Source organism: Monodon monoceros, unplaced genomic scaffold (genome assembly GCF_005190385.1).
Source record: "Monodon monoceros isolate NGI ecotype Baffin Bay Population unplaced genomic scaffold, NGI_Narwhal_1 Super_Scaffold_5, whole genome shotgun sequence".
Lineage (NCBI taxonomy): Eukaryota > Metazoa > Chordata > Mammalia > Artiodactyla > Monodontidae > Monodon > Monodon monoceros.
In genome coordinates this window covers 20,101,044-20,127,819 of record NW_021703782.1, presented here as the reverse complement: position 1 = coordinate 20,127,819, position 26,776 = coordinate 20,101,044, and positions in this window count along the sequence as shown.

Sequence of the window (26,776 nt, the reverse complement as noted above, 5' to 3'; positions counted from 1 at the left end):
CCAGGAAGCCAGCCCGTCAGGAAGGACAGTATACATGCAGTGAGTTCTGCTTGGCTTTCTTCAAAGTCCAGCTCAGTGCATTAGCACAGACCCTGCAAAGAAGGGTGCATCTCTCACCATGGATGCTGATGACATTTACATGGACACCGCCAGCTCCATCACTGGCAAGAACAGCACATCTTGTTTTAGAGCTGAACAACATTCTAGTCAAATTAGACAGAAAGGGCATTAACCACTTCTCCTCCTGACTAACCCCTTCAAGGGCTAGAAGATGATAGAAAATTCTGAATAGTTCTGTGAGTAGTATTAGCTGCTCCTGGAGATAAATCCTGGGAACCCTGAATTCAGTAGAGGTGAGATTTTCCCACAAATCTTACCTTAAGCTGATGTGGAGCTGAGTGGACATCTGAAGGAAAGCACTGAGTGGGGTTCACCCTGTGTCCCTTCCACTGTGGAGTATGGAACCCACAAATCTCCGAGCTCAGGTCAAGGGCACTAGAGAAGTGAAAGTGAAGCTTACTATCAGCCAGGACTGAATTAAGTTCCTCCTTATAAGTAATTTATGGTCCGTTTTAGGCTAATGCCTGAAAATCACTTAACAGCACGCATCTCCTAGAACCCATCTCTTTTGTCTTCTCTGCCTAACAATGTGGGTTTTAACTATAAAGTCAATGGCCCAAGGAGAAGAAAGCCCATGTACTTTCCCCGGGCTAAGACCCGCCTCACCATGTCTGCTCTGCTGCGTGTTGCTGGGGCTCCGGGGGGTAGGTTTGTATCCCAGTGCTGCTCAGGCTAAAGCACCAGCAGCATCAACACCACCAGCAGCATCTGAGAACTTTCGAGAAATGAAAACTCTAGGGCCCTTCCAGACCTATTGACTCAGAAACTCTGGGGGTCAACCCAGGAATCCGTGATTTCACAAGTTTTCTGATGATTCTTAGGGCTGCTAGGGTTTGATAAGCACTGACCTACAGGGTTGCCCTACTTCTGCTCCAGAGCATTCCTGTCTCTGAGGTCTACAGGGGTCCTTCTCTTCCTACCCCTAGAATAAACCAATCACAGGACCCCTCAGAAACCAAATCATGTACGGGCCATAGTCTTATTATCTATTTAAATAACATATCCTGAAAGTTATTCTCTATGGCTATCAAAACAGTGCTGTACTGCATTAAGTAGAGTGTTAAGGGTTGAAATGTGTCCCCACCTCAAAATTCATCAGCTGAGCTCCTAACTCCCGGGACTTCACAAGGTAACAGTATTTGGAGATAAGTATTTAAAGAGGTCATTAAATGAAAATGAGGTCATTAGGATGGGCCCTAATCCAATATGACTGGTGTCCTTATAAGAAGAGGAAATGTGGACCCAGAAACTAGCATGTGAAGATACAGGGAGAAGACAGCCATCTACAAGCCAGGGAGAGACTCCTGGAACAGATTAATCCTTAGAAGGAACTAACACTGCCAACACTTCAATATCAGACTTCCAGCTTCCAGAACTGTGAGAGAATATATTCCTGTTGTTTAAACCACTCAGTCTGTGGTGCTTTGTCATGGCAGCCCTAGCAAACTGCTACACGGACCAAACATCTACTTGTCACAAAACAATGAAGCCCTATGTGCAAAATACTATACCAAGAGGTAGCTTCTGAGTTAAATAATATTTCAAGAAGAGAGAGCATGTTACTGATCACTTTGTAAGAATAGGACATCTGCTCATTGTAAGGAGGCAGCAGGACCCCACAGCACAGATTTATTTATTTCCCAACCCCTGAGCAACATGAGTCACTCCATGACAACTTTCACATAATTGCACCTGCTTTTGACAATGAGTTCAACTCTATAATTAAATAAATTAAAAAGGCAAGGCCACTGGATCAGATAGCTTATCCTTAAGTTCATGAATATATTTTGCATGAATGTTAAGGCTTGATAAAGATAGTTCCATAGTGTTTAATCTAAATTTTTGTCAGAAGTCATGTCTACCACAACCAATTCACTGTGAAACACCAAGCACCCATTAGACCTTGTCTGTCCCGAGCTGCAGTTAAGATGAGAGCTGCTGGGGCCCGAAGGAAAGGGGGTGGCAGAGAACAGATGACTTCCTGTAAGCTTGGGTGACTTCTTGTCCACTCAAGAGTTCCATTTCATTGAAATTGGCCCATTCTGGTGTTGTTGACTGGAGGAAGAGAATATGTTTTTCCCATCCCACCCACACAAGCCAAACCGAAGGGTCTGAAAACTAACCCCCCATATGGGGGGGAGGGGGCTATGAATGACATTGCTATAAATAAATGTTATCAAATGACCACCTGATACATGGAAGTGACAACTCATTTTGTGACCCTGAACCGCCCACCAATTTGTAGAACACCTAAGACCAGGAGCATCAGTGGTTCCCAGCTTCTGAAACACAAAGCTGATCTTCAAAAAAAGAAAGTAATTTAAACCAAGTTACGTAACTGACATCTGATCTGAAAACACATGGAAACTTGGCAAAAATCAGAGCTAGCTGGCCTTGACCCTGCAGCCCTGTGCATCACCATGCAGATCAGAGTCCCGGGTGAATTGTCCGGTGGCTGCCCACAGGTCATGGGATGCCATCACATGCACTTGTCCAGATGGCTCGTCAGTGCACAGTTCAGCCCATGCACGGAGAACACAACAAATCGATTGTGTGGGCTGTAGAATGATGAACTGAAAGAGAAGCTCGCTCTGAGGCGGGCATTAACTTTTTTGGGGGCGGTGGCGAGTAGCAGTTTATTTTATTAATTAATTAATTTAATTTTGGCTGCATTGGGTCTTCATTTCTGTGTGTGGGCTTTCTCTAGTTGTGGCAAGCGGGGGCCACTCTTCATCACGGTGAGCGTGCCTCTCACTATCGTGGCCTCTCTTTTTGCGGAGCACAGGCTCCAGACGCGCAGGCTCAGTACCTGTGGCTCACGGGCGTAGTTGCTCCGTGACATGTGGGATCCTCCCAGACCAGGGCTCGAACCCGTGTCCCCTGCATTAGCAGGCAGATTCTCAACCACTGAGCCAACAGGGAAGCCCGGCATTAACTCTTAAGTGACAGACACCATGAGTGGAGTGGTGGTCAGATGCCAGTTCAGCAAAATCACCCACACCTCTCATGTGGACGGCCTCAGAGGACTCCTAAATGGTGCCCAGGCATCATCTCTTGCTCTCCCATAGGCAGTTCCCCTCACAGCAAGCAGCTCAGGGGTCTTTAACATAGACCCTGTCCTAGCACTTCCTCCCTTCAGGCACCCCAGTGGCTCCCTGTCACACTGCAGAATAGAATCCACTCTCTGACCCTACCTGACCTCTCTGCTCTCCCAGCTCAGGCCCTGCCTCCCTCCTTCAGCTTCTATGGCCTTGAGGTCTTTGCATGTCCACTCCTCTTCCCTGAAACATTTATTCATTCTTCCCCTGGATCTTCAAGTGGCGTCTTCCCTTCGTTAGCTCTCGTCTCATTGTCACCTCCTTTCCAACTCACCCAATGTGAAGTAGCCACCTAATCGGTCTATCACTTCTCCCTGTACTTATCTTTTCATTTCTGATACTTTTCTTTGTCTTATTCATGAACTTACAGTCGTCCCTCCATATCCATGGATGCAGAGACTGTGGATACTATGCTGTGTTATATAATGGACTTGCGCATCCATGGATTGTGGTATCTGTGGAGGTCCTGGACCTAATCCCTCAAGGAAACTGAAGGACAACGGTATTTGCTTCACTTTCCCGCCCCATCCCAGCATCCTCCATGCCTAAAACAGTGCCTGGAAAATAGTAGGTGACCAACACACATCAGTTAAGCGCATGAGTGTAGTGTGTGAACCCAGGGGGACTAAAGGGTGACTGGGATATTTAGAAGAGAAGAACGAGGTCAAGGTTGACCCTGTGTCAAGGTGGAGAGTGGGGGCGGGGGTTGAGAGTGAATGCACTGTTTTTATCGATTTGCATCTTCTGCTTGGTCTCCATACTGATTGAAACTTGGGAAACACAGCTTGTATCTGTGCGCTATTCATGATTCACAGAGCATTCTGTTGAGCATGGCTTCATTCGCTCCTCACAGCGTTCTGTGAGATCGGGCAAGAACAGCAGTTAGCTACTATCGCAGAGCAAACCACCCCAAATTTTACTAGCCTCAAACAAGAAGCATTTCTTTAACTCATGATTCACATGGTCAGCAGCTAAAGTTGGGAGCAGCTGGGCAGTTATGGTATTTGGGCTGCGCTCCCTCAGGTCATGCCCTGGAAAACTGTGGGTCAATAGGCAGCGAGTGCACTCATGGGGTCCAGGGAGCTGTCGCCTAGGTTGGGACACCTCGGTTCTCAACTTACTGTTTTCTCCCAGCAGTCCAACCCAGCCTTGTTCCCAGGCAATGACAAAAAAGCAAGAGCCAGCGAAGTGCACCAGCCTCCAAGCAGCTCCCTGTCATGGCCCCTGCATTCTGTAAGCTGAAGCAAGTTCCCAAGGCAACCCAGTTCAGGGCGTGGGGAATTAGATTCTACCTCTCAATGGCAGGGCTGAAAAGGCACACTGGACAAGATATAGATACAAGGGAGCCAGGGCCATTTTTGCCATCAATCACCATAGTCACATTTTACAGAAAATAAAAGCTCAGAGAAAATTTAGGGCCTTGCCCAAGGTCAAGTGGCTCAGAGAGCTGAACGTGGGTTTTCTGCTCCCAAACTCACTACTCAGTTCTGGGTTCTAAGCACACTGGAAGTTCTCACAAATGCTCCTTCTCTTCCCTTTCTTTACCAAGCTGCTGATCCCCAAGTATATTTCCCTGTACCTCCTCACCCGGGCTTACTGCAGGGACTTCGGATCCGTTCACATGTGGATTGACCATAAGCCCGGAGGGGCAGACAGTGTTTCTTGTTGAGCAAAAACACCCAGCTGTGATTAAATATTGATGCTACATGAGCAGTATTGTGCTTCTGGCCTGAACATAATTCTTCATCACAGATGGTACAGGCAGGCTTTTTACTCTACTTTGGTGACACGTGATTCGCATCCTTGGTACATTAAGAACTGAGCTCCGGCTCTCAGAGACAGTGAAAGCTGCAAGGCCAGGTATATATGAATACAGTGGGTGACAAACAGGAAAGTTCACGCTCTTCAGAGATCGTACAAATAGGAACAGAAAGAACGATGAGAGTCTGACTCACCCACTGCGTAACTCGATTAGAAATTTCCAGCAGTTACTTAGGCAGCAAATCAGACTCAAAAGTCCAGATGCCCTATATGATAAGAAAGAATTTTCAACGCTGCCTTTCCCCTTCATTGGCCAACGCTGAAGAGGTTAAAATGTAAGGCCTCTCGTTTACTAAATATGGCACTTAATAATGTCATTAACAAGTGTTTAGATCAAATAGTAGGTTAAGATGAAAGGACAATTAAACACAATGTTACATAATTCTTTCTTCCATAGAAAATAGCATTATTGATTAAGTTAGATCAGGGGTCGGTAAACTACAGCCTGTGAGCCAAATCCAGCACTGCCTGTTACATTAATTAAGTTTTGTGGGCGCACAACACCACCCACTCATTTATAATATGTCAATGGCCATTTTCATGCTACACAACAGGGTTGAATAGTTGGAATGCAGACCGTGCGGCCTTCAAAGACTAAATTATTTACTCCCTGGCCCTTTACAGAAAACATTTGCTGGGCCCTGATCTGTACCCTCGAATACCAGTCTCTGAAGAAAGTCCTGAGATGTGACAGACTGTGCTGTCCGTGGGGCAAGTATGACTTGTTAACCTCTAGGTCACCAGGGCCAGGGTTAGTGCTCATTCCTTGAGCAAGTTGACTCAATTGAATAGCATAGAATGGAGGCAAAGCTGATTCCTGGGTTGGAAAGCATATACATGGTGACCTTTCTTGGTCCAGTTAACTAGAGTCTCAAAGAAATAGTTCAACCCAGATCTGCCCCAACTCTGCATAAAGCAAAGCCACAGCCTATGCCTCCATTTGTGCTAGGGCACCTCTGAATCAGAATTACTGCCTAAACCCCATGCTGCCCAGATGGAGACTCCATCATGCTTGGGGAGGGCCCAAACCAGCTAGAGAACCAAAGGATGAGCAAGTCAACCCTTCAGGAAGTTCAGTCAGCCCCCAAAACCACAACCAGAAAGGACCAGACCTCAGCTCGGGCATGAGCGGTTGCCTGAGTCCAAACATACGCATGCTGTTGGGTTTTCCAACAACTCCAATGGATGGTTGCATCTGAAAAGGCCAAGAATGACAAGGGGCCCCTCAAGCTTGGTTTATTCCAGGGTTCACATCAATCTGAGTGGTCCTGGGCCTGCACTATTGGCAGCCCCACCTCATGGGACAGCCAATACTTTTGTTCAATATGAACCAATCCTATGACCCTCCAAAGCCTCTGGGTCTGCACACTGGGAGAAGGATTGACCTACCTGCACAAGGAGGTTGGCAGTTCAGGCCCAGGACCCTGTAGATTGGCCTGATGGAACGTTCCAGGTGATGAAAGTAGAGAGGGGAGGGGAGATAAGGTTAAGAACGCTTTTCTTAGAAGTTGAGCAACTGTGCTGCCCCCGCTTCTTGCTTGGTGGCTGTCCTCACCCCTTTCCTTTTTTTGCCTTTCTTCCTCCATCTCTCCTCCCACCTTTCCCTCCCTTCTCTACATTAATGGCCCTACCCCTGGCCTGGACCATATTAATAGCCCTGTGTGTCCATGAGCCTCTTTTTCCTCTCTTCTCCTCCCCATGCATTATGCAAACACATGCTTACTGTGCCCTCCCAGCCCCCCACTTCCCAGAAGCCCATGGCATCTCTCTGGGGGATGCTGGTGGATACATCCCAGTCCCAAAGGATGAGTCCACCAATCGTGGTGGTCCCACCCTGCTTCTGGAAGTTGGCTCAGGTATAGACATTCCAGACCATTGTGACTGAAGAAACATGAGGAGGAGTCTTCTGGAGGTTTCTGGGGAAGGTTATCCTTGATGTTGAGAAGAGACACTAAGAGGAAGACAGGAAGAAACAGTGCCTCCCATTTCTCTGTCCATTGCTCTCACTTGGTGTGGGTAGAGGACAGAGCAGCCAGCTTGTAGGGAGGAAGATGCTGAGGGAGATGGAGAGAATCCATATTCTTAATGATGTTACAGGTAATGAATTTATCAACTCTGGAATCACCCTGACTACAGAATTTGCAATAGGTGAGAAAATACACTTCCTTTGTCATTTAAGCCATTTTGAATTTATTTGCATGTTACTTGCAGCTAAAGTCACCTAAGCTTAAGCAAGCTTTGGAGTGCCTGCCACCTCATGAAATGCCCCTCTGTGGACCTGAGGCCCTCCCTCCACTAGGCATGGTCTCTACCCCATAGAGTCTCCTGGAGGGGCATGTAAACCACTCCCCAAAGCTAACACATTCCCTAAACCCATGCAAGGCATCACTAGATTTTTGAAGCCTTCACATTTACCTGCCTTGTCCTCTCCCCTTCTCCTGCCATGTCCAAAGATATTGCAAATGTTATTTAAAACGGAATCACCAAACTTCTGTATCTAGCAATGATGAGTTAGGTCATTTGAAATAAAACTCCTGTTGAGGTCAAGATAAGAGCCGAATACCATATGTAAACTTCAGTTTGACAGCATCAGAGAACTATCAATACACGTAAAGTTAAGAATTACTGAGCTGGATCAAAGTGAGAGGCAAGCTCAGTTGGAGCTACTTTTTTTTTTGGTGGGGGAGGGTTCCAGCTTCAGAAAGGTTGGTTGGGAGGTAGGGTAGCAGCACATTTAACAGACTCAAAGAGTAGTAATTAAAGTCAAAGTATGAAGAGACTACAAAGCCAAGGAAAAACTGGCCTGGGTGAAAGAGAATTCTTTTTACTAGTGGGCGCTGGGTTGGTTGGAGATGAACATAGAAACAGAAGGAAATCAGTGCTACCTCATACCGCACATACATTTGTAACTTTAAATTTGAAAGACAACACAATAAAGCTTTCAGAAAAAAATATAGAAGATATTTTCTTCAGCATGAGATAGAGTAATCAAGCAAGATGCAAAAAGCATTGTCCATAAAGGGAAAGATTTGATCGATTGCTCTACAATAATCCTAAGACCCTCTAGTATCAAAGACACCAGTAGGAAGGGAAAAGGTAAACCATAAAGAGGAAGGAGACGTCTGAAGTGAATTGACCTTACAAAGGGCTCTTTCCCTGTGTATATAAGGGATTTCTACAAATTAATTAAGAAAACGACAGAGAAATAGAAAATTGAGCAAGAGACTTTAAATGGATAAATCTATGAATAGGTACTTACGTCTATTAATAATCAAGGAAAATTAAAATCACAATATAATGGCCCTACACACACCAGAATGGCCAAAATGGAAAAGCCGGACAGCACCAAGGCTTTGGTGTGATGTGAAGGTCCAGAACTCTCACACACTGTGGTAAGGGGTTTCCATTAGTATCACCACTTTGGAAGGCAGCTTGGCATCATTTATTAAAGGCAAGGACACTAATAATACAGGACCCAGCAGACGTACACATGTATGTTCCCAACAGAATTACATAGACATGTGCACCAAGAGATTTATACAATAATACTTATTGCAGTAGTATTTGTTACAGTCCCAAACTGAAAATAACCCAAATGTCTATTAAGAGTAAAAATATATTCATAAGGTGTTGTGCTAGACAGGAATGAAAAGGAAGGATCCACAGCTAAATATAGCATGCCAGATACAAAATAATACCTCCTGCGTACTTTCATTAAGATAAAAATCCAAACCAGCAAAACCAAACCATAGTATTCAGTTGCTAAAGGAAGCAAAGAAGTGATTTCCATCAAAGTCAGGATAATCGTTACCTTTAGGGACAGAGGCAAATGGAAGGTCCTTTGGGAGAGTCAATGTTATCCTTCTTGACCTGGGTACTTGTTATGCAGGTATTTACTTTGTGATAAATTATCTTGGCTCTGCATAATTTTCTGTTTGTGTTTTATATTTCACAATAAAAGGAAGATAAAAGGGAAATTTGCATCAACACCATTCAATGAAGCCGCAGGGAATAGGTTGCCTGGCTTATTACTCTCCAGGCCCAGCAGCAACACTCAGTATTCACTCATAGACAAATAGTACAACGGGCTGTTGTGTTTTTCCCTCTGGACACTGCCAGCCTTGTAACTGGTCACATCGCCTCATTTGGTTTTGGTGCAGGAAGCTTGGGACACCTGCTACCATTCAGGATGCAACTGCAAGCTTTTCTGTGAGCTGATCTTACTTAGGGCTTTATTATTTTTTCTACTCCTAACCTTTCCATGCAACTTCCTCAATCATTCTTTTGATCCTTCCTTATTATATGTATTTTAATAAATAATTTTATCTTTTTTCATCTTATACTAGTTTTTACAAATAGTACTGTCTCATTTGTCCATTACTGTGCAACCAACAGCACTAAAGCTTAATAAGTTAAAACAATGATGATTGATGATTCCTCATGACTCAGCTATCCGGGCTGAACATCCAAGGTGGTTTCTTCAGTTGGCTATGCAATTGTTACCTCCAACGTGGTTTTCCCAGCAGGGTAGCTGAATCTCTACATGGGACTCAGGGCTCTAAGAGACAGTGTTCCAAGAAGAGCCCAGCATGCAAGCTCTTATCAAGCCTCTTCATCATGCTTGCTGATGTCCCATTGGCCAAAACAAGTCACATGGACAGGTTCACTGGGAGCGGACAACACAAGGGTGTGAATACCAGGTCTCATCCGGGGCCACTGACATATGAATACACGTACATCATGATAATAAATACAAATACATAGGAATAATCAAATACTTATATTCAGTAATACATACAGCAGTAAAAAGGCTTTAAAAATATTTGTACCAAACGTAAAATAGATAACTAGTGGGAAGCAGCCGCATAGCACAGGGAGATCAGCTCGCTGCTTTGTGACCACCTAGAGGGGTGGGATAGGGAGGGTGGGAGGGAGGGAGACGCAAGAGGGAAGAGATATGGGAACATATGTATAACGGATTCACTTTGTTATAAAGCAGAAACTAACACACCATTGTAAAGCAATTATACTCCAATAAAGATGATTAAAAAAAAATTGTATATTTCTATGCACATTTTCCTCCTTTGATGATTTGACCCAATAGCTCACTAGGGACAAAAGCTACACTGGTTACACACTCTCCATTTGTAGCATAACTAATTAGAAAGCTTTCCAAGAGTAGGGGTTTTTATGAATACTGCAATGCTCATACACTTCAGAAGTGGGAGGTTCAGGTGGGAGGTTTTGGGTGCCATGTGTGAACCATTAAAGGACACAGCCCCTTCGAAAAATGCACAGTGAGCTGAAAAATCAGGGGGCCTGTACCTTTCTCAGGGTCTGGGGGCTCCTGCTGTCTTCCGTGAATCCTGACTCTGAACTGGCACCATTCCCAAACTTCCCAGTGTCCTCCCCAATCAACCTGTTCCAATTTTGGAAATCACTGCCTTGGTATTTGACAGCAGCAACCCTGAAAGTGTAGGGATTACTGGGGTCATTCACCTGAACAAGTAAGAACATGAGAAAGCCCAGTAATAAGGCATCATCATCTCAGATAGGAGATAGTCTAATCTGTGTGGAAAGTACCTGGGCTCTTCAAAACTTTGAATTGCCAATCCGCGATCACCCAGGGGCTGCTTCCTGGAAAGCCTCCGGCAGCGTCCCTTCCCTCCCCTCCTTCCCTCCCCAGCAGTTCTGAATCCAGTGTCTGTGAACATGGGTGGCTGGCAGAGATCTCCAGGCTGCGTGATACTGACGCTGCTGAACAGCTCAGGCTGCTGAGTTATTCCTCTTGTTGGGGTTTTCATGGAGCTGCCACCAGACACTCACCATCAGCTCCACTCCTCTGCCTGCCTGCCTGCCTGAGGTGTATAGCATCTCTTCCCTGAGGTGGAGTGGTCCCCACCCAGGACACCACCAAGCGCATCTTATTCTGTGCTCCATATAAGCAAATGTTTCATGAATGATGCTGGCAGAACTGTTTAAACAACAAATAAATGTGTTTTTAAAGTGTTTTCATTTGGCCAAAAGGAGAGAACAAACCATTTGTGAGGATTTACTATATGCCAGATGCTTTGTTTATTACCTGACTTAATGCTCACAATGTTTGAGAGAGATATCCTCGTGCCCATTTTCACAGCCCTGCAAACTGAGGTGCAAGAAGGCTAAGTTACTCGGCCAAAGTCTCATAGGAAGAAGGATTAAATATGCCTCTCTTTGGACGGGAGCCTAGTTCTTTCTTTCCTTTTACCATCTTCCCAGGCACTGTACCTTGCCCAGAATTCAGAAATGAGCCTGGGCTAGTGCCTAGATCAGTATCATCCCATAGAAATATAATGCGAGTCATAGGTGTGAGTCGCATAAGACATTCTGAATTTTCTAGTAGCCACATAGAAAAATTAAAACAAAGTAAAATGGATTTTAATAATATATTTTATCTCAGTATAAAGAGATAATATTTCAACATGCAGCCAATGTGAAAAATTACTAGTGCGATATTTCACTTTCTTTTTGTACCATACAAAACCATCCCAACTCGGAGTAGCCACATTTCAAACATTATCAGCCCTATGGGCTCCTGGCTACCCTATTGGGCAGTGCAGGTCTTGATGCCTTGAGATTTCATAGTTTCTCAAAAAGTAGTCGAACCAATGTTAATTATAAAGATGTGTTTGTTCTCCAAAACACATGGGTGTGAGTGGGTACAGGAAGAAAAAGGTCAGATATGATTGAAATCAGTCAAAAGTAATGCACCACACCTCCTACAAGTTCACAAAGCTGAAAGCCTCAGGTCCAGCCTGGGCTGCAGGCACAGTTGTCTCCAGCCACCAGGATTCCTTTTATGCAAAGACCCTAAAGTCCGCATAGCGTTGGGAGAAACGTACTTGAAGACACCTCTGTGGAATGTTCTGATCTGCCTAAAATATTTCTGCTGACCTGGAAATCTAAGAGAGAAAACTCTTTGCTATATTCTTTTTGTTTTGCTTTTTTTTTTTTTTAATGTTAGGGGCTGTTTTAGGAGAGAAAATCCACCAGATATTTGATACAGATTACTAGTCCTTAGATAGAGACATAATCAGCATCAATAAATAAGACCAATAAGACTAATGAAGGTCAACTTTGATTCTAATTGAGGAAAAATAGTCTCAGTGACTATTGGGATGAATGTCCTTGCCATGTTTTCTCAAAGGATTTTCTTCCACTATCTGTGATGCAAGAAGGCAGAAGAGAGTGAATGGAAACACTAAAGCACTGTTAGTCAACAATTTTGCTGGTCTCCCAACAATGAAAAACAGAGTTGCTGGGGGGAAGCCCTTCTCCAATCTAATTAGAGAAGAGACAAAACTTAGACTTGACTAACAGGCAGCAAATACAAAAGTGGCTGTGGTGTCTTTAGAACCAGCCTGGAGATCACACAGCCTGGAGAACAATACACTGTCAGATGGTGCAGAAGGAGGGCTGCAAATCAAACATGTGTTACAATGATGGCTAGAAGTCAAGTCACATTTATCTATTGAGCACCTACTTACTATGTGGCAGGTTTTGTGTGCTGTAGATACAACGATGCTGTCCTTAAAGAATTTAAAATAAACTTAAGAGTGCAGCAGTCCTAAGTATTTAAAATATTGACAAATACTGAACGTCTGTTTAATTGTATCTCAGGATTAATTATAACCATTTTTTACATTATTCTAATTATAAGTGGTAGTCTTCTAGAAAAAAGTTCCATTTGGCTTTATTCACCCAGGTTTATCATTTCTTGATTACATTTCCCCATTGGAGATATATATATATATATATATATATATATATATATATATAACCTTAGCAGGTACAGTAGTTCTCCTAGAAGGAGTTATTTCAATGAAGGAGTGTTGTCTAGAAGGAAACACTAAATGTCTTATGAAGTATTTGCAAATCCATTCCTCTGGAGAAATAGTGCTTTTAACCAAAATGTGTCAGAAAACATACTTAGTCTCTATCTTCAAGTTACTTTTGAAGTACCAGGATGGACATGGCAATCTAATAAGGGAGAGCAGATACACTGAAATAAGTTATTCTAAATTTAGCCAGAACTTCACAAGATCTGGTTGTAACATGATGGCACAAAATCTTTGTTTCTCTATTTCCTTCTGAGAGATCCAACAACAATAAGGAATATGGGAAACAAACTACCTCTCTGATGAGCCTAGACATATTCAAAGCTCCAAACTATAAGATAAAAAGAAGGGCTGGGCTTCCCTGGTGGCGCAGTGGTTGCGAGTCCGCCTGCCAATGCAGGGGACAAGGGTTCGTGCCCTGGTCCGGGAAGATCCCACATGCCATGGAGCGGCCACAGCAGTGAGAGGCCCGCGTACTGCAAAAAAACAAAAAAAAAAAAGAAGGGCTGTCCAGAGCGGTTGTCAAACAGAGTGTTGGAGACATGAGAGGGAGGACATCAGAAAATCTGGTGGAGAAGACTTCTCAAAGTAAGTGATTTATTGAAATGCCATCCACCAATCCCTTGTTTGCAGTAATGGGAATAAAAAAGCAGATGTGTTGTGCTATACCACTCTATGTGCAAGTACTTAAGAAGCTGGAAAGGCAGAGAAGCAAGCCATGTTTGCAGGAGCAGTTTGTTGATGAGGAGGGCTGGAAAATAGAGATTCTGAGCTGTGAGCTGATATCTCTGCTGGAGGGGAAAACAAAGGCTAAAATGACTCCATGACACATATAACCCTGCAACATAAAAGAAAGTTCTGCTAACTTCAGCCCATGCCCCTTCCCCTAGGAACTATTTTCCAATGTTGTCCAGGAAGAGCTCATCTCTTTTAAAGATATATAAGAAAGATATATAAGAAAGCCTGTGCGCAGCAACAAAGACCCAACGCAGCCAAAAATGTAAAAATAAAAATTCTTTTTAAAGTTAAAAAGTAAAAAGATATATAATGAAATGAGTCAGGTACAGGGTCTAATGAAATAAACCTCATGAAACAAAAGGAAGAACAAAACAGGAAAGTCAAATTTCAGACAAAGAATATTCCTGTAAAAAATATTGTTACAGATAGATGAATTGTAAATAAACATATTGCCATTAAATCAACAAAGTAATAAAGAAATTGCCCTTATAAAGCAAATGTGGAAGGAAATATACAAGATTTCCAGTTATGACATGGAAAGATGACAGAAGGAGTTGAGATACAAGCCAACAGAGCTCAGGAAAGAAGTGTTCTTCCAGGAATGAAGGCCACTTTGGAAGCAGTACAAAGGAATATAAATGCTGCAGAAAAAAAACTAAAAACACTGAAATGGAAATGAACTTTGAATTAAGGGATTTGAAAAAAAGTAATAAATACATAATAGGCAATAGAGAGCTAACATATACATAACTGTCACCAGGTCAGTAAATAATAAAACAGAGCAAATATATATATATATATATTTTTTGTTTGTTTGTTTGGTTGGTTTTTTTTTGTGGTACGTGGGCCTCTCACTGTTATGGCCTCTCCCGTTGCGGAGCACAGGCTCCGGATGCGCAGGCTCAGTGGCCATGGCTCACGGGCCCAGCCGCTCCTCGGCATGTGGGATCTTCCCGTACCGGGGCACGAACCCGTATCCCCTGCAAAAGCAAGCAGACTCTCAACCACTGAGCCACCAGGGAAGCCCCAGAGCAAATATTTTTAAATATAATGCAAGACAACTTTCCTGAAATCAAAAAAGACATACATTTTCTTATTGAAAGGGCACATTGTTTCTTAGGAAAAATGGGCAAAGGATAATCAACACTGAGACATCCTGAAAAATGATCATATTTTTGAATTAGAGGAGGGTAGGCTGGTCTCTGACATTTCCATAGCAGCAGTTGATAATTGAAGACAGTAAAACAAAGCTTAAAAAGCCCTCAAGAAGAGAAAAAGTGACCAAAAATACTTGAACCCAACCAGATGGTTGTTTATGAAGCAAGAAGGAAAAACATTTTTCAAATATGCAATAATTAAAGAAACTGCTGCAGGAGACACTTGAGACAAAGACTAGATGAATGAGAAGTCACGGCAGAAGACGGGCTGTGGGCATTGCTTGTTTCACTTTTGGACTAAGGCTAAAGCAAATCTAAGATTATGAATACATAACAGAATGCAACAGAAGTGTTATAACGTGATACACGTTTATAGAACAATGATTGAGAGAGGAAGGTAGATGTAATTTGATAGCTATTATAAGCATGTTTTGAGAACCAGAGGTCAAGAGAGATAGATAAAACTGATGAATGAGTTAAGAGAAATATGCTTTTTTAGATACAAAGGGAAACATTAAGAAAAATGAATAAGATTTAAGTGGCTTGTTGGCAGGGGGAGAAAGGGAAGGAAATACACAAAGAAATTTGTCTTTGTTTACAGTAAGGAGTCAATGGATTTTATCCAAAGAAATCGAGGATTAAGTGCATTGTGTTTAATTATAATTGAAAAATTAACCATTTTGGGCTTCCCTGGTGGCGCAGTGGTTGAGAGTCCGCCTGCCGATGCAGGGGACACGGGTTCGTGCCCCGGTCCGGGAGGATCCCACATGCCGCGGAGCGGCTGGGCCAGTGAGCCATGGCCGCTGAGCCTGCGCGTCCGGAGCCTGTGCTCCGCAACGGGAGAGGCCACAACAGTGAGAGGCCCGTGTACCGCAAAAAAAAAAAAAAAAAATTAACCATTTTAACAAAACATCAAACTAAACACAAGGATTTAAGAGCTATTTAAAAAAGAATGCATAGCATAAAACAGAAGTAAGACTGTATCAAATACATATAAAAGCATTAAATGTTTAAAGAGACTCAATAGTGGATTGCAAAGCAAAATCAATATGCTTTATATTAGAAACACGCATAAGTGAATCAAAATGTTTAAAGGTAAAAGAATGAGTGGAGGCACAGCAGGCAAATGCAAAGAATAAAGAACTCAGGGCCCCAGTCTAATGTGGGGTAGACTCAAGGAAAACGGCATTAAAAAAGACGAAGGGGGATGCTTTCCAATGACAAAGGCACAGTCCATAATGAAGACACAAGAGTCCATATTCATAATAACAGTTACGAATATCCATCCACCAATGAAACTGCATCAACATTCATACAAGGTAAAGCACAGCTCTATAAGGAAAGCTACACAGAAGACATATTCATAGAGATCTTAACCACTTTCAGTCCGTAAGAGAGTGGACAAAAATAATTGATAGAAGACCCATATAACTTGGTCACTTTTTTCAAGTGCCAATGATACATAAAAATTGACCATTTAATAAGACATACAGAAAACCTCAATATACCCCAGAAATTAAACATAACCACAAACACCATTCTCTGATCAAACTGCAGTAAAACAAAAAATTAATAACAAAAATAAAAAACAAACAAAATAGCCATAAACAAACAAACAGCCCCTATGATCTGGAATTTTTAACCCATCTCTTAACCAATTCATAACTCAAAAAGGAAATTAAAACCAAACAACAGAATATCCGGACAGTGACAATAACAAAAGATTAACCTACCAGAACCTATGAATTACACCTAAAGATGTGCTCAGAAGAATTTTAATAGCTTTGAATAACATATTGTATTCATTCATTTGGATCAATCATCAAAGACATTGAGTATCTACTCTATGTCAGGCATTATTCTAACAGTACATAGAACAGGTGAAAACCTCTGTACCTGTGAAGTGTACTTTCTAGTGAGGACAGACAACAACAAAGAAATAAATATGTATTTACACAGAAGGTCATATGATGATAAATGTTAGAGAATAAAATTAGGAAAAGTTGGGAAAAGGGAATTAAAAAGTGCTGAGAGCAAAGGAAAAATAGGTTGAAATTTGAGTAGGGTGGTCAGGAGGGCCTAGTTGAGAAGGTGGCATTTGAATAAAGAAAGAGGTGAATAATGTGTCTCTCTGGGGGAGAAGGAGTTCCCTTGTAGCAGGAACAGAATGTTCAAAGGTCCTGAGGCAGGAATAAGGAGGTCAAGATGCCTAGGAACTATTCGCTTCTAAATGAGAATGCTATATTCCTCTCTTCTCCAAATGTTATGAGAGTGCCTCTTACTGGTGAAATTTAACCAGAACCTGGTTGGCAGGGATTTTGGAAACTCCCTGGGCATCCATCTCCTGTAGGATAGGGGAAAGCATAGGCAATATCCAGCTCAGGGCTATAGCTGGAGATGAATATAAATCCATTTTTGTTGTTTTTTGTTGTTGTTATTATCTTTCTTTTAAATGACATTACAGTGCATTGTTATACTGATGGTAACGGTCCATCAGTATGGGAAATGCTTAGTATGCAAGAGAGAAGGGGCGACAATTTCTGGAGCAATGTGCTAGGGGCATAGGATCTCGTGAACAAGTGAAGAAGCTTTTCTAGATGAGAGAATTGACAGATCATAGTGGCAGGAGGGAAAATAGAACATATTGTCAGATGTGTCAGTATGTCCGTTTATGTGGTGGTGGGGATCTGTTGTCATTGCTCCTTTTTTCTTTCCAGTGAAATAGGAAGCAAGGTGATCAGCTGAGAAGAGGATGGAGAAGAAGTTTGTGAGTTTTGAGGAAATAAGTATTGAAATGAAATTTAGTCTCATGTCTCAGGACATGAGACTAAATGGACCAGGAAATGTAAAGTGACATCTGGAAACTTGTAGGGCTCATTCGGTGTTATGAAACTAAAGTGAGGCCAGTCAGCATATTGGAGGGTATTTTTCCAGCCACCAGCAACTGCATAGGTGCAGGTGCATAGGAGATGGAAATTCACTGGTAAACCTTAAAACATCTAACAATCGGTGTGGTGCAAGCATTGACCAGCCAGGATGCACCAGGGCCACACTAGTGAGAACCAGACAAAATGCCAGTCCTGGGAAAATTGAGTTTATCCAGTTCTGGACGTTTTCCTAAAGGATATGACAAAGCAGGAGAGGAATATGTGAGTTAAGGATGTATGTAACGGCGTGACTGTGATGATAGGTTATTTAACTGAAGTAAGGAGAGGCAGTGAATGGGAGTCCCAGGGCGGCTGAAGAATTAATTATAGCAGCAAACAGATAGGAGAAAGTGTGCTGGGAGACAAGAGGAGGGGACCAGGAGAGCAGGATGCCTGAAAGGGCGATTGTGGCAGAATTGGAACGGCAGTCACTAGTAATGACATAAGTAACGGTAACTACCGTGTGACCCTGGAAGAATGTGGCTAAAGCAGATGCAGAGCAAGAGCCTTGGAGGGAAGGGAGGGGAGTGTGTTAAAGGATCCTCTATATGGCCATTGAAATTGGCAAACAGTCTGATAGGAGTGGTGTTGGAAAGAATGATTGGAAGCCACGAGATAAGTCTTTGACAATCTGACGGACAGAAATACAAGAGGGGTGGTGTGGGGATGACTGCTGAAGAGGTAACTTGGTCGGATCTGATGTCAAAAGATCAGATCTGTGGGGGAGGGGCAGTTAGGGAGGAAGATGGAAGAATGTCCTGGAAGCAAAAGTGGGGCACACAAACTTGGATTCTATCACCGTTTTAACTAGGTCTACCCAGAACAGCTCTGATAAGTAAATATCCTTAAGTTTTAGCAGGTACACAATAATTTTTATTATGCTAATCCTATGACATCTTTGTGGGTAAATGGGATGCTAAAATGGAGCCATCTTGGTCCCAGTCTTACCTCATTCCAAAGGGATGGCACTGACGGCAGATCCCAATATTATGTCAGAGCAGGCAGGATCACCTAGGGTGAAAGTCTGTAGAAAATTACCCTAGGGACTGCTCTTCTTCGAAGGGCAGCCCTGCAATTTACTCAAAGATCATGTCCAGGGTGTGGGTGGCAGAAGTTGCCTATTTTTGATCATGGGCTCCTTTTTTACCAAAGGCAGGTATGAAACATGAAATCCAAAATGCCCCATCTTCCTTGATGTGTCAGAGATTTTTAAATCAGCAGAGGTGACTACAACATCGTGCTGGTACCAAGATGAACTATTCATTCATCTGAAATGTATTTACAGAATCCCTACTCTGGCCTTACGGGCTATGTTTACAGATGCAAATAAGACAACATGCCTGACTTTCTGGGGTTTCTGTTATAATGAGGGGGAAGGACAACAAAGAATCAGTCATACAACTTCAGGTGATGATAAAAGGGATGAAGGAAGTGACACAGTGGGGAGAAGAGTGACAGCATAGAGAGGACACCATGAGCTGAAGATGGGACGGCTGCAGAAGCTGCTCTTGGCAAAGATCTTGGGGCAGGAGGTCCAGACAGGATGTGAGGAACCTGGGCGGAGGTTTAGCAGGTGCCCCTGAACCAGTCAAATGGCTGGTGTGGCAGGAGCTATAAGCAGGAAAGGAGGCTGAGTGGAGAGGCATTCATGGGGCACCTTATGTCACAATGAAGAATTTGGTTTTTTTAAAAAAAAATTTTATACAGTTTTTAAAGGTTACTTTTCATTTACTGTTATTACAAAATATTAGCTAAATTCCCCATGTTATATAATACATCCTTGAGCCTATCTTACACTCACAATGGCCGAGGACATCCTTTAACATTCAGGGTAAAACTGGGAATTGTATAAGGTTGTAGCTCCACAGACTAGCCTGTATTTTTGACTAGAATTTTGGTAACTCTGGGCCAAGCAAGCACTGTTCTGCCCTCGGAATCTTGTCTTAATTAATGTGGACAACCTGCCTCTCCATCCTACAGATGAGGAAACTGAGACATGGAGAAGGTATGTAACTTGCCTTGACTTACCTGGCTAGTCAGAGGGGCTGGGTGGCTGGAACAGTCTGGGCAGCCTGTCTCCATGCTCTGTACAGAGCCCTGCCATCACACCATGAACTGGTGTGCCTTGTGAGAGAGCCTTCAGACTCCAGGTGGGGAGACGTGGCCTGGTCCTTCCACCCTGAAATACAACGAAACGCCTACACCAGCAGTACAACAAGTCTGTCCAATGCACACACAAACAATTCAGAGGGTGTAAGTCATGGGTTCCATCATACTCCGATGTATCTATGGGAGGTGGGGCTGGGCCACAAACACAGCCAAGTTCTCAGCCCAAAAAGAGATTGTGTGACACCCCAGTATCTTGACCTGGTTGGAATTTTTGTCCCTCCAACTGGAAGAGTGAGGACAAAGTACAGAGACTCCAAGATGAGATTTGTGTTTGCAGAGTCAGCAGTTATCTCTCAGACCCGGAGTGGTCTCCTCTCCTTCTGGCTTTCAGCTAATCCCCATGGGCCATTTCCAGCACTCACTCAGACAGGGATGGCTCCAGGCGCAGGACTCCCCACACACCTGTTAGCAGCCAGAGGGTGGCCAGAAAGTGGCAGTGGCCGAGAGTGGCTTGAAGGACAATGAAGCAAGCAACACACACACCAGCCTGGGGGAAGGTGAGCACAATGAGAAAGGGAGGGTGGAGAGGGTCAGTGCCTGTGAAATTCTTGAGTGGCACAGAGAATCCTATAGACCTGCCTGCAGGTTAACAATGATGTTCGCATGTCACCCGAATGAGAGCTCAGCCTGTGGAAGGTTCCTCCCCTCTAGAGCCACACAGCATGTGCACTGCAAACATGGATGAGGTTGAAATGGAACATTCTCTTCTTATCCATTGCATAATATGAGTTTCTTAAAAAATGCAGACTGTCAGTCCTGTTGGGGAATGGGTGAACAGTCCTGGAGCTGGGGTGGAACCTCAGGTCAGTAAGACCCTGTTCTCCCTAGGGAATAAGTTTCACAGGAACACATTCAAACATGTACCCTATATAAAAATTAGATATAACAAGGAAAATAAAATTATATATATATATAAAATTTTTGGTGAAATTTGCTGAAACAGATCTATTCCTTATATTAAAGTAGGATTTTCCAAAGTGATTCAAAGTGTGACGTAGACAAATATTGTAACCTAAAGGCTGTGTATTTATTTTGTAGCATATTAGTAAAAGAAATACAACTAGGTACGTCAGTTCTATGGCTTTAGTAGTGATGGAAAGTTTTCTTTATAAATTTATATAGAAAGAATCATTTTCAGGTAAAATGTGAAATGATGACCAAGTTGGTTATGTTGCCATGGCAAATGGTGGGAACCTGGAAAACGGTGCGTGGAGATGAAATGCATCTCAGGACCCAAAGGCAGAGCCTGCCTACCGTGGCTCAAGAGAGTTCCCTTTTTAAAAGACGCACTTGGCTTTAGGTATGGTTTATCCAATTTGAACAAATTACAGTGAATCAATCCAGTGTTTTTAAGTATCCATTCAGAGTTTGGATGGAAAAGGCAAGGTTGAAGACTATTTGGATACAAGTTAAATCCTCACAATGTTTTAAAACCCTGGGGTGGGCTTTTTTCTCCACTAAGTCACCTTGGAATTAGCCCCTGGTCAATTGCCTATAGCGGGTCTCGGGGAAACAAGGGGCCTCTGGCTCAGTGGGGCTGCGGAGGGCACTCTGTGCTAGGGAAACCCGCAGGAGGCTTCTGGAGGAAAAGCAGGACCATGAGTGTAGCATACTGGTAACCTGTCCAGGGACTTAGAGGTCCCTAAAATACAACAGAGCAAACATCACAACACACCAGGCTGTGTGCAGAAATTTGAATTTTTTTCTGAGCACAAAATATCTCCATCCTTTACACTCAAAAATATGAAAAGGGTGTTTTGATATTTGAGGGGTGCCAGCCACTGAATCCAGCTCTCCTGGACCAAAGGGTGTATACCTGGGGGATACTTTTCCAGGATCCAATCCCATCGGTAACGTGTGGGCAGGATTCTAAGACACTCAGGGCTCCTGCCTCTCCTCCCTTTGAGCACGCATGGGCTGACCTGCGATGTGATGGGGTATCGCTCCTGTGATTATTGTACCTTATACAGCTGGGTCTGACCTAATCATGTGAAGCTTTTAAAAGCACAGAATCTTCCCTAGGGAAAATGTCCCTACCCCAGCCCCTCAGTTTGGATGGGCTGACCCCTGGGCCCACAGGCTCCTGGGCAATTAGTCTCAGTTTTCAGCCCTCTGCTGCCCCCTGGGCTTCTTAAATTGCTGTCCTATGCTCACGGTTCTGCAGACTGTGGGATCTGCTTTAGGTTTAACAATCTCATTTTTCAGACTTTTCTCCACAACCTCTGCCTCAAGCTAATAACGACTGATTCAAGCGTAAAATAGGCCAGGAGGGCAGAGGCTGCAGTACCGCCTCTCACACCCTGAGATGCTGTCTCCCTGGACCACAGTTCAGGAGGCAGTGCCCTTTCCTGGCCTCACTTTCAGTGGCTCTGCTCTCTCTCACCCTTCTCACAGCCCCAGAACAAAATCACCAGGGGGGCAGAAGGACCAACAGGAGGAAGTGCATTTGGTCCTAACACCACCCCTCTCCCGCCTGCAGAGCCAGACATCTGGATGCCCATCCCCACACAGATGCCCCAGCACAGGCACTCACCTCACTCTCTATGTGTGTCCCCCATCCTCCCCTCCCCAGAGCAGGGCCCAGCCTCTGAGACAGCGATCTCACCATCCTCCTCTCTGGTGCTCTGGGGAGGGAGCCCTGCAGATGGTTCGTCCCCTCTCCGTTGGGGGATGGCCGAGTCAAGAGTACAGTCTCCCTCTGTCCCTGGCGCTGAGCAGACACTGCCTTTCACAGACATGTGGCCCTGGGAAGGGGCTGGGACTCACATGCCAGGGGGCAGCCAGGCCCGTGGTCCCTCCTCACCTGGGCTTGTTCTGACCCAATAGATAGTGCTTCCGTAGGTAAAGCCAGGACGGCTAAATCTTTTGAAGTTTGCTTCAAAGAGGTCACTGCAGGTGTGCTCCTCTAATCCCATTCAGAAAACCATCACCCCAGTTTTGGTTGATCACACCAGTGACATTTTCACATCATCCATGTAAGTATCAATGTTTCTTTCACTTGCTTTCCTATGAAAAGTCACACGCTGCTGCTATCGGAGTGAGCGCAGAAGAATACAGACGGTGCAAGCACGGAAAGAGACGGAGGCGACTATCTCTGGAGAAGGACCCCTGGTAAATGTTGCAATGCAAGCACCCAAAACATCACACAGCCAGTCTGCAGCCGGAGCATTTACAGACAGAGTGTCCGTGCTTCCCCATCTCTCAGCCACATTCACACACAGAGAACTGCTTTGTCCAACATGGTCATTGTAGAAAAGGGCAAAGCAATGGAGATTTTCCATCCTGGCCAGAGTGGCTCCACGCCAGACCAGCAAACACATGGAGCTCATTCCATTGCTGTTGTCGGCTGGAAATCCATGTTCGGTGAAACTGAAGTCTCCCCATTTTACTCAAACCATGCCCGACTGAATTTCACAATCTCCAAAAATGCACACCTGTTTATTGGTGTGGCCCAATCTCGTTCCTCATTTCACTTAAGAACAATTATCCAGACACGAAAGTTTTTATTCTTAAAAAAAAAGGATAACATTCCCTGGGTGCTCAGAAGTGGAGCAGATTTCCTTCTGAAGACTTTACAGACATAAATCATAATAATCCTGGGCCCAGTAGAAGAATGGTTACCCTTTTACAGATAAGGAAACGGAGGCTCAGAAAGGTCAAGTGGCTTGTCTGTGCTCTCAACCCGGTGATGCAGCTTTCTGACTCTCAGCCTCCGCGCAGGGGTACAGACAACTGATGTCGCTGTGTACCCAGCAGACGAGCCCCTACGTGCATATCTCCCATCCCGGTGTATAAAAAGGCAGGGCTGCTTTTGGAGGCCCCACACACAACCTCGAGGAAGATTTCCTTCAGCCTCATACACGTCCTCCCTCCTGTATACTTGTGCTTCCAACAATGAAGCTCTCTCCTCAGGGTGTCAGTGCTGCAGCGAGAGAGGAAAAGGCTGCTTTTCTGGCCCTTCACAAACTGTCAGGAAAGAGGTGACTGGGAGGTGTGTGAGGAGAAAAGCACAGCGGACCTGGGACTTTTCAAGAGCCCCACTTCTATCCTACCCTACACCACTCATCCCTGCTGCGTTCTTGGGGACACAGGGCACATGTGTGTGACCCTCCCCTTCCACGCAAAGCCCCATGTGGAAATGCAGGTGGGGAAGTGATGTCCCTGGGTTCTTATTAGGAAAGTGTAGGCACATAGAGTATTGAGAAGCTGAAGGACTGGGGCAGCGAACACCGTGTTATGCCACTGGATTCAGAGGTTAACGTTCCAACCTGTTCCTTTACTTCTCTCACTTTCTCTCTCACACTGAACCAGTTGAAAGTTAGTTACAGGCATGACAATTCACCTCTAAGTTCCTCATGCCTGCTTTATTCCTAGAGATTATCATGCTAAGTGAACTAAGCTAGACAAAGACAAATATCATATGATATCGCTTACATGTGGTATCTTAAAAAAAAATGATACCAATGAACTTATATGCAAAACAGAAACAGACCCACAGACAATATAGAAAACAAACTTATAGTTACCAAAGGGGAAAGGTGGGGTGAAGGGTATATATTAGGAGATTGGGATTAACGTATACACACTACTGTACATAAAATAGATAACCAACAAGGTCCTACTGTATAGCATAGTGAACTACACTCAATATCCTGTAATAAATCATAATGCAAAAGAATACAATAAAGAGTACATAGTATACTTCAATAAAAAATATTGTTTTTAAATTAAAAAAAAAAAGACATAATCATTGCTTTAGTCAGGGATCCCCAGAGAAAGAGAATCAATAAGCTGTGCATATACAGAGAGATTTATTTTAAGAAATTGTTGCCCTCAATTGTGGGGTTGGCAAGTCTGAAATCTGCAGAGTAGGCTGGCAGCCTGGAAATTCAGGTCAGGACTGGTTTTGCAGTCTTGAATCTGAAATCTGTAGGAAAGACCGGCAGATTGGAAACTCAGGCAAGGTTTCTATGGGGCAGACTTGAGGCAGAACTTCTTCCTTAGGAAACCTCAGTCTTTGCTTTAAAGGCCTTCAGCTGATTGGATGAGGCCCACCCACATAGATCTGCTTTACCCAAAGGCTACTGATTAAGTATTAGTCACATCATAAAAAAAATAGAAAATACCTCCCAGTGCTCTAGAACTGGTGTTTGGCCAAACAGCTGAGCACTGTAGCTCAGCCAAGTTGACATAATTAACCATCCCAATCATAATACCATTAAAAGTGATATTTGGGGCTTCCCTGGTGGCGCAGTGGTTGAGAGTCCGCCTGCCGATGCAGGGGACACGGGTTCGTGCCCCAGTCCGGGAGGATCCCACATGCCGCGGAGCGGCTGGGCCCATGGGCCATGGCCGCTGAGCCTGCGCGTCTGGAGCCTGTGCTCCGCAATGGGAGAGGCCGCAGCAGTGGGAGGCCCACGTACCGCAAAAAAAAAAAAAAGTGATATTTGACCTTTTTTTTTTTAGATTCCATATATATGTGTTAGCATACAGTACTTGTTTTTTCTCTTTCTGACTTACTTCACTCTGTATGACAGATTCTAGGTCCATCCACCTCACTACGAATAACTCAATTTCGTTTATTTTTAAGGTTGAGTAATATTCCATTGTATATATGTGCCACATCTTCTTTATCCATTCATCTGTTGATGGACACTTAGGTTGCTTCCATGTCCTGGCTATTGTAAATAGACCTGCAATAAACACTACCAAATGTAAAGTAGACAGCTACTGGGAAGCATTCACATAGCACAGGGAGATCAGCTCGTTGCTTTGTGACCAGCTAGAAGGGTGGGATAGGGAGGGTGGGAGGGAGATGAAAGGGAGAGGAGATATGGGGACATATGTATATGTATAGCTGATTCACTTTGTTATAAAGCAGAAACTAACACACCATTGTAAAGCAATTATACTCCAATAAAAATGTTATAAAAAAAAGATAGCTAAAAATTCCACCATCCAGAAATAACTATTATTATACATTTAGGGATGTGTGTGTGTGCACACATGCACACTTTTTTCTGTAGATATTTTTACTTTTACTAAGATGGACTTATACAATGATTACCATTTTGTAAATTTTTTCCACTTCATATTATAGTGAGCTTGCTTTGTAACAAAGATAAATTATGGCATAATTTTAATGCCTGCATGATATTCCATGATATAATTATATCATAATATCTTTAACCAATCTCAATTAATAGAGCTTCATGTTACAGCAGTATTTTTTTTAACATCTTTATTGGGGTATAATTGCTTTACAATGGTGTGTTAGTTTCTGCTCTATAACTAGGTTAATCAGCTATACATATACATATGTTCCCATATCTCTTCCCTCTTGCGTCTCCCTCCCTCCCACCCTCCCTATCCCACCCCTCCAGGTGGTCACAAAGCACCGAGCCGATATCCCTGTGCCATGCGACTGCTTCCCACTAGCTATCTACCTTACGTTTGTTAGTGTATATATGTCCATGCCTCTCTCTCGCCCTGTCACAGCTCACCCTTCCCCCTCCCCATATCCTCAAGTCCGTTCTCCAGTAGGTCTGTGTCTTTATTCCTGTCTTACCTCTAGGTTCTTCATGACATTTTTTTTTCTTAAATTCCATATATATGTGTTAGCATACGGTATTTGTTTTTCTCTTTTTGACTTACTTCACTCTGTATGACAGACTCTAGGTCTATCCACCTCATTACAAATAGCTCAATTTCGTTTCTTTTTATGGCTGAGTAATATTCCATTATATATATGTGCCACATCTTCTACAGCAGTATTTTTTAACAGTAAACATTGTGCTGTAAAAAAAAAAAGTTGTATTTGAATAATAGTATGAAATTCATGGTTTAATACTTGCTCCTTGGGAAGCAAA